At 45.5% G+C, this 11806-nt stretch overlaps 1 pseudogene; it reads left to right on the forward strand.

The window, feature by feature from the left end:
- LOC8081489 lies at positions 2668 to 9968 on the forward strand (annotated as a pseudogene).

The raw sequence follows: 11806 nt of genomic DNA on the forward strand, positions 1-11806 counted from the left end.
CGCATCGACCAAGCACCGGCAAAAGGTTCGGACCACACCGAGAAGGTGCAAGTGTCACACAGCACCGAGCAAGCGCAAGGGTCGGACCACACGGAGAATGCAAAAGAACGTGAATCAAGTCCTTCGTACGAGACCTCCCCTAGCGACATTCCAGATCCTCGTATAGAGAGGAACGCTCGTCGTGAATTAGAACGTGACCCTGATTACATTCCAGAAGTAGATGAGGTGATGAATTACTCATCCATAATTAAATCTTTCTAACTTTTATGTCCCTCGGTATATGTACAAGAATGATTTATGTGTTTAACTTTTAACATGAACAGGAGGTGTTATCTCAGTTTCATGAGCTGAAAGAGATCCTATCCCAGGAAGAATTCACACATGAAGGTGCACCCGAACCGACGACGGAGACAACCACCGAGAAGACCACCGAGAAGACTGATGATAGGAAAAGGAAACGAGGTGACAGAGGATTGAATCAGTTTCCAAAAGTCATATTTAGAATTATAGATGTGAGCCCGACAGGACAACCCCTAGCTCCTCCAGAGGCCTTACCTAAGTGGCGTAACGCACTTGGATTCTTAGTTAGGGACCATCTTGACATCACAGTCAGGGAGTGGGTAAATGTGGACCAAAATAAAATCACAAGAATGTGGGACAAGCTACTTACAAGGTTTGTTTTACCTCAGGGTTCAGAAGACCTAGTAAAGGAGTACACATTGAAGCAGTGGGGAATCATGTTTAGGAATTACAAGTCCGAGTTGAATTCTAAGTAGGAAAAGAAAGGGTTGGACCCGACAAAAGGGTATAAAATCACTGCTGGTCAGTGGGCGGTGTTTCTAGAGCAGAGAAGTACCGAGGAGTTCAAAGCTTTGAGCGAATCTAAATCCAAGCTCGCAAAAAGGAACAACTACCACCATCATCTAGGCACAGGTGGTTATCAGCGCAAGCTTGCCCAATGGGAGCAAGAGGATGAAGCGCAGAGGGCTAAGGGTCTGCCAGCGCTCCCTGACCAACTTGGTCGCAGGGGCTCGAGGTGGATTCGTGCTCGTGTACCGGCAAAGGAAGCCAAGTCTGGCTTATCATTTTCTGACCCAATGGTCGAAGAGGCAGCGAAGAATATTTTCGCTGTGGCAGCTAAGCAGCAAGCGGGCAAATTTAAGCCTCAAAGAGAGAAAGATGTCCTTACTATTGCTCTGGGTAACCCAGGGCATCCTGGTCGTGTACGAGGCATCTCATCAAAAGAAGGATGGAAAGAAGGCTTCGGACCAGAGTGGGAAGCAATGTATAGGAAACGGGATCGCTACAAGGCAGAAATGTCTAATTATTTTAAGGAGGAGGCTAAGAGAGAAGTCGAAGAGGTGATGTCTAAAATCCTCTCCAATCCTCCTCCTGAGTTGATGCAGCGATTGGCGATCGCAATGTCTAGCAATTAAGTGGCCAGCAGCCTCCTCAAATGCAGCTAGTCGTCGCCCCGACAACAACAGAACAAGCTCCGGTCGTCCCGAGTAGTATTGCCTCTACCGGAGACAAGGTCCGCTATCCAGTTGATGACATCGATAGTCCTGTGCCTTGCTCCCTAGTCATAAGGTATGGTTTTAACAATAATCATACAAGGGAAGTAGCCACAGGACTTGCGATCCCGAGGCGTCAATTCCATGGTAGTGAGATCTCTGAGGACTACTGCAGGGTGGAAGTGTTGACAGTTGTCCAAGGATATGAGGACGACATGCTAGACATTCACAGTCCCGAGGGCATTGAGAAACTGGGACAAGCTATCAAGAATTTTATTCTTTGGCCTCGACGGGACGTCCTGCTGTCTCAGGTACCAGAACCATCACCCCGAGAAGTGCCGCAGACTCAGGAGTCGTCCCATCCCACATCTCTTCCCACTCGACCAACCTCTCCAATCTTGCATCCACAATTCCCACCACCACCATCACCAATAATGCCTCAACCACCATCCCCGCCACCATCAAAACCCACTCCCCCACCATCACCTAAACTCCAGGCTTCACCACCATCACCTAAACCCCATGCTTCAACACCGCAATCTTCCACACCACCGGCACCCAAAAATGATGATAAGACACCATCGCAACCAAATAAAACAAAATTCTCGGTCCCCAAATTGGTTTCCCCGTTCGAGCCAAAGAAGAAGGCCGCTGGTACGGCCCTATTTTTGTCCGGAATTGCAAGGAGCCACACTTCAAAACCTGTTGACTTAGCAGAGCATGAGAAGGAGGGGTCAAAAAGCTATGAAACACGTATTGTCAATATCAGGCCACCAACGAAGGATGATTACAAATTTGTCCCTACTAAATATGAGCCAGGCAGACCACTACTTAGTTGGGACAAACTCAAAAAGATCCTAGCTGGTATAAAAAGGATGCATGACTGGTATATGAGAGCAGCTTCTGTATGCATTCACACGATCAATGTGATTATACCACCAACAACATTCAACAGTGAGCGTACAAAGGCAATCGTTACCTTCGAGGACATGTGGCTAATGATGAACCTGCAGAGACTAGACGTGCAGCTGGTAACCGTGTTTGCATTGTAAGTGTCACTCGTACTATCTTGTGTTATTATTCATGAGTTGCATCAATTTTCAACATCTAACGTACAAGTGCTCATTGCAGAATGAATTTTGAACAACAAGAGATGCGGTACGGTTCCTATCTGGATAGGTCTGCCAGTAAAAGGGTTGCGTATCTGAGCCCGATGAAGATATGCGAGGAGCAGCACAACTTCAGAATCGGAGACAAACACGACTCCTTAGAAGGTTTGGACCCCGCTGAGCGTAAGAAGATAATAGATGAAAATCGACTAGATTATGAATGTAAATACGACCTCTACATAGCCTTGGCACTGCTCAAGTATCAAGATCGAGAATGTGTTGTTGCCCCATACAACTTTGGGTAAGTGTCAATTTGTATTCATCGTCGTATTAGTAATTTCAATGGGCACTTGCATCATAATTTCGATTCTCTCAGGGACCACTGGATCTGCCTCCTCATTAATCCTAGTAGGACGTGTGCTAGTCCTAGACTCTGCAGACTATGATCCTTCAAGTTATGCAAAATTCATTACACACTTGGAACGGTAAGCTGAGTACATTAAATATTCATACCTACTTTTATAAGAGTTTCAGAATAACTTGAGGATTGTGTATTCGATACTATAGGGCCTATAGGTATTATAAGATCAAAGGTGGAAGGTGTGATTCATCAGAACCGGGGCAGCCATTGAGATTATTTATAAATGGCCGGTACGTACCAAAATATCACAAGCTGTCTTTTATAAATATCATATGCATATGACGATGTTGCAACTAATAAATATCCACTTTTTGTCATACATCAGTGCCATAAGCAACCAGTCGGATCGGTCCACTGTGGATTCTACGTCTGCGAGTTCATGAGAGAGACCGGAAGATATGTAACTAACCCTTCTAAGGTATTGCTCTAATAGTTGTTTATATTATTTATGTCATTTTTTGTTGCTAAGCATGTGTTATATGAACTATAAATTTATGATGTTTCTAACTTCCTCTGCAGCAACATGAGTTGAAAAAGGTGAAGAGCGTGACTCAAGCTGTTCTATATAACATAGTTGAGGACCTCTGCACTTTTCTCTTGAGAGAAGCCATTCCCACCGAAGGGAAATATCACGACCCGACCAGCGTCCTAGCAAAGCCTGAGTTTAGAGCGCTAAGAGATATTAGTAGGCTAAAGCTATCTCGATCGGGTTATTAGAGCAGAGGTTTCAGATGTGAAACCTCATATGTCTGTAAACAAAAAACTTTGATGTGTGATATTTGTAATTAATATAATTTTATGTACAAAGTAATGGTATATATAAATATATTGCATGTTGCATTGGTTGAATCTTGTAGCCTAACATAGTTTCAATATTAATGTATATAATATATATATATATATAATATTAAAAATAGGGTTTGCTGAAAAATATGGTTAAATTGGAAAATCTTACCACAAGCGGTTCTATTATGAGAACTGCCTGTAGAATCCAATTTCTACAGGCGGTTTACATAACTGAACCGCCTGTGGAAATCGGTTTCTACAGGCGAACCGCCTGTGGAAATCGGTTTCTACAGGCGGTTCTCAGTTAACCACTTGTGGAAACTTTTATTTCCACATACCTATAGCCACTGGCGGTTCGTCAATCCGCCTGTACAAAAGGGTTGCGAACCGCCAGTATAGTATCTCTCTGTACTAGTGAGCATTGATAGTGGCTGTTTATACTGATAGTCGTGAGAGACTACCTACAGGGCGGGAAACGACATTTGGTCAAATTATATGCAAGTTTTATATAAATTTGTGTTTAAAGTATCTCTAAGATGATATTGACTCCTAACAACCGACTATACATTATTATAGATAAATTAAGGGTGAAAATTTTAGATAAGTTTTTTAGTAAAAAATGCTTATTATTTGTGGATGGAGAGAGTATACAAAGGAAAAAAATAGTGAGGACCATCTCTACAGAAACACGGTGGGGATGTGTGGCTGACATGTGGCCCATGAGATATTTGATTTACCATTGGAAGAAGTCTACTTTAGGTCTTCAACTTTTACGAAAGTCTACTTTTCATCCTTGAATTTCAAAACCGGGTAAAATATATTCCTCAACTTTTAAAATCGTGCATATTACGTCCTTGACATGGTTATGAGCGGTTTTGAAGGCAGTTTTGTCTTTTTTATTTTTATTTATTTCGGCTAAATATTTGTAAAATTATAGTAAATCACATAAAATTTATAAAATAGTAAATCTGATTTTGTTGGATTCCAGATAAGTAGATCTACACAATGAACATATAATATGGTATGCTTTAGTACAAAAGTTTTTGTTGTAGCTTTAGATTTGTGTTTTTCTATAATTAATTAGAACAATTCATAGCTATAGTTTGTATGGTCCAATTGTGGTGAATTTTTTATATTGGGCTAATTATTATATGTTTAAACTATGGTAAAAATTTTATACTCATTAGATCATGTATAACTTAGTTATAGATTTATTAAGATTTAACAAGCATAAACCTAAATAAATCTATAACTAAGTAATACATGATCCAATGAGTATGAAATTTTTACTACAACTCAAGCATAGAATAATTATCCCACCATATAAATTTCATCACAAATTGGACCATATAAAATGTAGCTATAATTAGTCTAATTAATCTCTACAACTAAAACACACAGAAAGCAATTGTTCACTTGGATTCCCCTCGCTCCCACACTCCCCAGCCCGCGGCACTCCCCTCGCTCCCGCACTCCCATAGGCGCCGCAATCCCCTCGCTCCCTCCCCAGCTCCAACTCAAGGTGAGCTCCCCTCCCTATAGCCTTCCACGCCCCTCCCTCTTGCCGCCGTACGACGGGGGCCGTGCGCCAGACACATACCGGACGACAAGGAACAGCCTCGCCCACTTCGCCGCCGTTCGGCGGGGAGTGTGGCGCTACCACCCAGGCGCCTACCTCTGGCCGAACGCCAACGCCGGGTGCCGCCTGAACACCGAAGCGTGGCTGGCCATCTCGGTCGACGGTGAGGAGCACTCCCCTCGCTCCCCTTCCATCTAGCTGTCGAGGAGGAGCCGCACCTGACGCCACCAAGGGAGAGGCGACGAGGATCGCATCCTCCTCGGTGCACGCCCTCCACCTGAAAGGTCCTAATTTGGCTAGAGGGGGGGTGAATAGCCTATTTAGAAATTCTACAAAATCACTAGAGCAATAGGTTAGTAAACAACAAAGCGAAGCTTTTTGCTCTAGCTCTAAAAGGGAGTTTGCAAGCCACCTATCCAACAATTCTAGTTGATATGATCACTAGGCACACAAGAGCTATGTCTCTACTTACACTAGAGAGTTACCTAAAGTTTCTATACAAGTATGTAAGCTACTCTAGTTTGCAAGAAAGTAAGAGAGATGGTTTGATCTTTATACCGACGTGTAGAGGGGATGAACCAATCAATAAAATGAAGTCCAATCACCGGGAGAAATCCAATCAACAAACACAATAAAGACACACGATTTTCTTCCGAGGTTCACGTGCTTGCCGGCACGCTACGTCCCCGTTGTGTCGACCAACACTTGGTGGTTCGGTGGCTAAGAGGTGTAGCACGAACCTCGTCCTCACTAGGACACCACAAGAACCTACCCACAAGTGAGGTAGCTCAATGACACGAGCAATCCACTATGTTGCCTTTGGCTCTCCGCCAAGGTAGGCACAAACCTCTCACAATCACCGGGAGATGGCCACGAACAATCACCAACTCATGCCAATCCTCCTCCGCTGCTCCAAGCCGTCTAGGTGGCGGCAACCACCAAGAGTAACAAGAAAAGCGCAGCTAGAACAATCCCCAAGTGCCACTAGATGCAATCACTCAAGCAAATGCACTTGGAATCACTCCCAATCTCACAAAGATGTTTAATCTATGAAGGAGATGAGTGGGAGGTGTTTGCCTAGGCTCACAAGTATGTCAAGTATGTTAGAATGCCAAGAGGGTGAGCTCCAAGCCGGCCAAACACGTATTAATAGCCCCTCAAACAAATAGAGCCGTTGGCTCTTTCACTGGGCAAAACTCGGGGTCACCGGACGCTCTTAAAGGGGCACCGGACGCACAACTCTTGTGTCCGGTGCTCCAACGTTAGCCACGTGTCGCTTTTTGAAGTTCTCGTGTCAGAGTCTAACGGTCACCTGCAGTGCACCGGACGCTGAGCAAGTTAGCACCGGACGCGTCCGGTGCACACCGTACTCATGCGCAGAGAGTTCCGCAAACCTGCGGGTCACCGGACGCTAAGCACCGGTAGCGTCCGGTGCTCACCGGACCCATGCGCAGAGAGGGTCGCAAAACGCCCGCACACCGGACGCTAACCACCGGACGCTCCCTGAGCGTCCGGTGCTTCCAGTCAAACACTCCGACCGAAGTTAGATAGCACTGGACGCATGAATAGGAGCTCCCCAGTGTCCGGTGTTCACCGTCTGGTGCTTAACCCTAGCACTACAGCACACCGGACGCTCAGCCTTAGCGTCCGGTGAGTGTTTCTCTGCGAGGAACACTCCCGCGACTTCCCCAAATTTCCCACCGGCGCAATAGAAAATATGCATTTCATTTTCTCAAAAGTGTCGAATCCCATCCTCTCTCTACCCTTCAAACTCCACCTCCTTCTCAAAGTGTGCCAACACCACAAAGTGTAAGCCAACATGTGCACGTGTGTTAGCATTTTCACAATCATTTTCTTCGAAGGAGTTAAGTTAGCTCACTAGGTTCTAAATGCATGCACATGAATAATGACACCTAGTGGCACTTGATAACCGCTTAGCCAAATAATTCCCCTCTTTATAGTACGGCTATCTATCCTAAATGTGATCACACCCTCTATGGTGTCTTGATCACCAAAACCAAAACCCTAAGCAATACCTTTGCCTTGATCTCCATAGGGTTTTGTTTTTCTCTTTCTTCTTTTCCAAGTTGAGCACTTGATCATCTTGTGGTCATCACCATTATCATCATGATCATCATTTGCTCCATCACTTGGCATGTACCAACCTCATTAAGTCTACACACTTAGCATAGAAGTTAGTACTAGGGTTTCATCAATTATCCAAAACCAAACTAGGGCTTTCACCACCGTAGGACAGGATAGGAGAGGTCGGCTTCCGGCGGCAACAACCACGCCAGCTAGCGAGTGTGGAGACCTGCCCCGGCGCGCCTGCACGGCTTCGGCGTGTAGACCTGCCCCGGCGCGCCTGCACGGCTTCAGTGTGTGCGGCACTGCCTCGGTCATCTGCTCCAGCCCTGCCTCACCCGACCGAGCCGCACTCGTGCGTAACAGGCGGAGCACTACGTCACCGTGTAACCCCGCTTCTTCAAAGCCTCCTACACCCTCGCGAGGTCTGAGGTGTGCCAACCCCTTCCTGCTGTGCGAATTGCTGCCACCAAGCTACGGAGGTCTGAGGTGGAGTCGTGGAGTGGAGTCAGCTTGCCTATGGCGACCATCTCTGCAGCCCTCACCATCTCCTTCCCACCCCCAGCTCGTGTCGCTATGGCCACTACGCCCTCTGCTTCCTCACGCATCAAAGTCCAGGTCCATAACCCCTTCCCTCAGCCTCCTAGCTCCACCCCCTTTCCCTCCTCCAGTTTGGTTCAACAATTTTGTGGCGTTATCCAGCTTTCTAGTCTCCATCTTCGCGCAGAGAGCCGCGCGCTTCAGGTGCTGTGCGGAGTCATCTTCCTAGGAGCAGGAGACCTCCGCTGCCCCTCCCGCCCCGCCGTCGGAGAAACCCGCAAGATCGCCCCCTTCGTCTCTGCTGGGCATTTCCACGAGCACCTGGACTGCGGGTGTCACTGGGCTGTGATTCCTCGAGACTGTCTACCTCATTTACCTCAAGCTCACAGGCTCTGAGGTCTTCTGTCCCATCATTGGTGCAGGCTGTGGCGATGTCCTTGACAGCGACTACTCCGTCATCTTTGGTAATCTCTTGGTGTTGTTACTGACAATTTATGGGTAAATGTGCACTGAACTGTGGCATAAAGCTCATGAGATTCATAAGTTCATTACAGTATTCCTGCATTTTAGTTCAAAGATTTTTTTTGTGAACTAGGAGTAGTTCTAAGTAGTGGTTGATTATGGTAACTCCTTTTGCAGATCAACTATATGATTGATTTTACTAAACAGTAGTCTAATTTAATGAAATACGTGGTCACAAATGCACAATGCTATGTGTTTCCATTTAAGTACTTAACGATTGGTCTGTCTTCAATTTTGCAGGGATACCTCTTCCCTTAGTTGATCTGGTGACTTATGGTTTAGTTACTGCACTTTCCCTGCAAGAAAATGGAAAGGACTTGCTCCCCGGATCGGATGACGTGGATATTAGATTAATATTGCTTCTGACGGCTACTTCTATGTTGACTGCGAGTGCTTATTTTCTTTACATTCTAAGCACTAAATTTGTTGGGGTGTCTTGTGCCTACTGGTTGGTGCCAGTATTTCTCTCGTTCACTCTACTCTTCATCAGAGTAAAGGTATGTGGTCACTAATAAGATTGTTCTTCATTTAAACCTGCAACCATTAATCCAGTTAAGTAACCATGATCGCTATTGAACTTTCAGGACTTCGGTTTTGAATGTAGCTGTCATTATAGCTCTTGCTTTGGCAAACTCATACAGTTCTGCTACTACTCATTTGAAAGGGTGAGGCTTCGTTTTTTATGTCTCAAATATTCTGCTCAGATTGCTTTGTTCCTTTGCTCTATTTTGTTGTTGTTCTGCTTAACACAATATGTGAACTTGCTGTTGGTACAGGTGTCCTGAAATGCAGGGCAGGGGTCCTAATTTAAGTGAAAGAAGTTCCTTATTCGGCTATTTGGCTCAGCTTCGCGATGACCATTAACAAGGCACAAGAACAGACTATCCCCAACGTCGGGGTATACTTGCCGGAACCAGTGTTCTCGCATGGCCAATTGTATGTGGCGCTATCAAGAGCTACATCATGATCAAACATTAGGATCTTAGCCGTGCCGATTGTTGAGAAGGACCTAAACAAGGAAAAAGGGAAGGGGAAGGGGAAAAAGAAACCGACAAAATATTCACAAAGAATATCTTATATAAAGAGGTTCTAACTCCATGAAAGAGGTAATACTTCACTTGGTTCATAGTACTTTAACTTTAAAAATTAACAAATAACTTATATGCAGGATATTTCTAACTACAACTTGAGCCATCTGCAGGCTTCAGCTACGAAGTCAGACGCCGCATCTTGGACTTGAAAATCTTCTGGATTATCTTTCATTGGTGACCAGCTGCAGCTTGGTGTCTATGCAAAGCACGTACTTAGCGTCGAACTATTGAGAGATTAGATTATTAATTGTACAGCATATTGTAAAACATATATCGATTGGAACATCACGATTGCAATATCTATTTTAGGTAGCAGTATAACACACTCATACATATGTTATTGTGGTATTATTCCCGTTGCAACGCACGGGCACTTACCTAGTTATAGAAAAGCATAGATCTAAAGCTACATCAAAAAATTGTACTAAACATATTATATTATATATTCGATGTGTAGATCTACTTATATGAAGTCCAACAAAATTGAGTTTTCTATTTTATGATTTTTATGTGATTTACTATGATTTTTCAAAACATTCAGCCAAAATAAATAAAAAGAAAAAGATAAAACCGCTTTCAAACCAGATCGTAGATGTAATGTGCACGGTTTTAAAAATTGAGGGATGTATTTTGTCCGATTTTAGAGTTTAGGGATAAAAATCATGACTTTCGTAAAAATTGAGAACCTAAAGTGGACTTTTTTCTTTACCATTCGCTAAAGGCCAAATTCCCATGTGGGTAGCTGTCCATTGCAAACAGGCCACGGGCATGTTTGGGCTGGATACCTCAGCACCGATTGGGCTAAGGTTGTTGGCCCAAACCATTTTGTGTCCATCCATTACCTTCCTTGGATTTGAGAAGTATGGAAAAACAACGTGAAATAAGTGGGGTCGCACTCGCACACCACCCTCCATGTTCCGTTCCGTCCACTTGAGCGCCTCCGGGTCCGGACCCAGCGCATCTGTCCGCCGTCGTCGTGGCAGCTCTTTGCCCGTGGTCCATGGGGGTTGTCTGCGCCCCCACGCACGTTCGCCTCAATGGCGCGTTCCTCTCAATGCATGTTTCATGATAGTGTTATGCATATTAAATAGGGTGTCATATAAGCAAAATTGCTAACTTGGCAGGGTCATTAAATGAAGGAGTTTCATCAAGTGAGAGAGGAGTTTTATCCCCATAAAACTATTGTGTCTCGATTACCTAATTTATAGTCTTGGTAACTGTGGGGGTATAAACCCCTATACCCTTACGGCTAGACTTGGGCCAGGAGGCTTGGCCCATTACGAGACAACCTCAAGGCTTGATCCGATAGCTTGGAGTTTCGCGCAAGAAAACAAGACGTGGAGATCAAGCAGGATTCTAGTCGGATAGAATAGGAATTGATATCAAACTATCTATGGCAATTGTAACCGACTAGGATTAGTTTCCAGATCTGTAACCCTGCCCTCCGGACTATATAAGGAGGGGCAAGGGACCCCCCTAGGACACATGATTCTCTCAACACAAATCAATACAATCAGACGCAGGACGTAGGTATTACGCCAACTCGGCGGCCGAACCTGGATAAAAAGCTTGTCCGTGTCTTGCGTCACCATCGAGTTCGTAGTTTGCGCACCGTCTACCGATAAACTACTACCGTGGGTATACCCCAAGGTAGACTGCCGACTAGCTTTCGTCGACAGTGGCGCGCCAGGTAGGGGGTGTGCGTGCAACTTCTCCGGCGAACAAGATGGTCACAATCCCAGCTTCCGCGGCCATGCCTGAAGGCCTCACGTTCACCGTCGGCCAGATCACGTGGACGACGCGCAGCGGTGGTCTCACGACCACGGTTTCGGAAGAAACTCAGATCCAATCTGGGATCACGTCGGCTCCGACCACTCGGGTAACGGCACCGAGCGCCCGACCCTCGCTCCCGCTCTACAAGGGAAAGAAGATCGACTGCTCGGACCTTCTCCAAGCACTTGATCGCGCCGATACCAAGCTACTTGAAGCTTCCCGAGTAGTAGATGGAATCTTGCGCCAGCCTGATCAAGCCGCCCCAACGGATTTTTTCAAATCCCACCGGCCAACCCGTGTCGCTACACACGAACGGCTGGGAGCGTCTCTGACGATAACCTCAACTCCCTCAGGGCGATCCGTCAAGCACAAGGCTAACCCGGAGG

The sequence above is a fragment of the Sorghum bicolor genome, chromosome 4 (genome assembly GCF_000003195.3).
Source record: "Sorghum bicolor cultivar BTx623 chromosome 4, Sorghum_bicolor_NCBIv3, whole genome shotgun sequence".
Lineage (NCBI taxonomy): Eukaryota > Viridiplantae > Streptophyta > Magnoliopsida > Poales > Poaceae > Sorghum > Sorghum bicolor.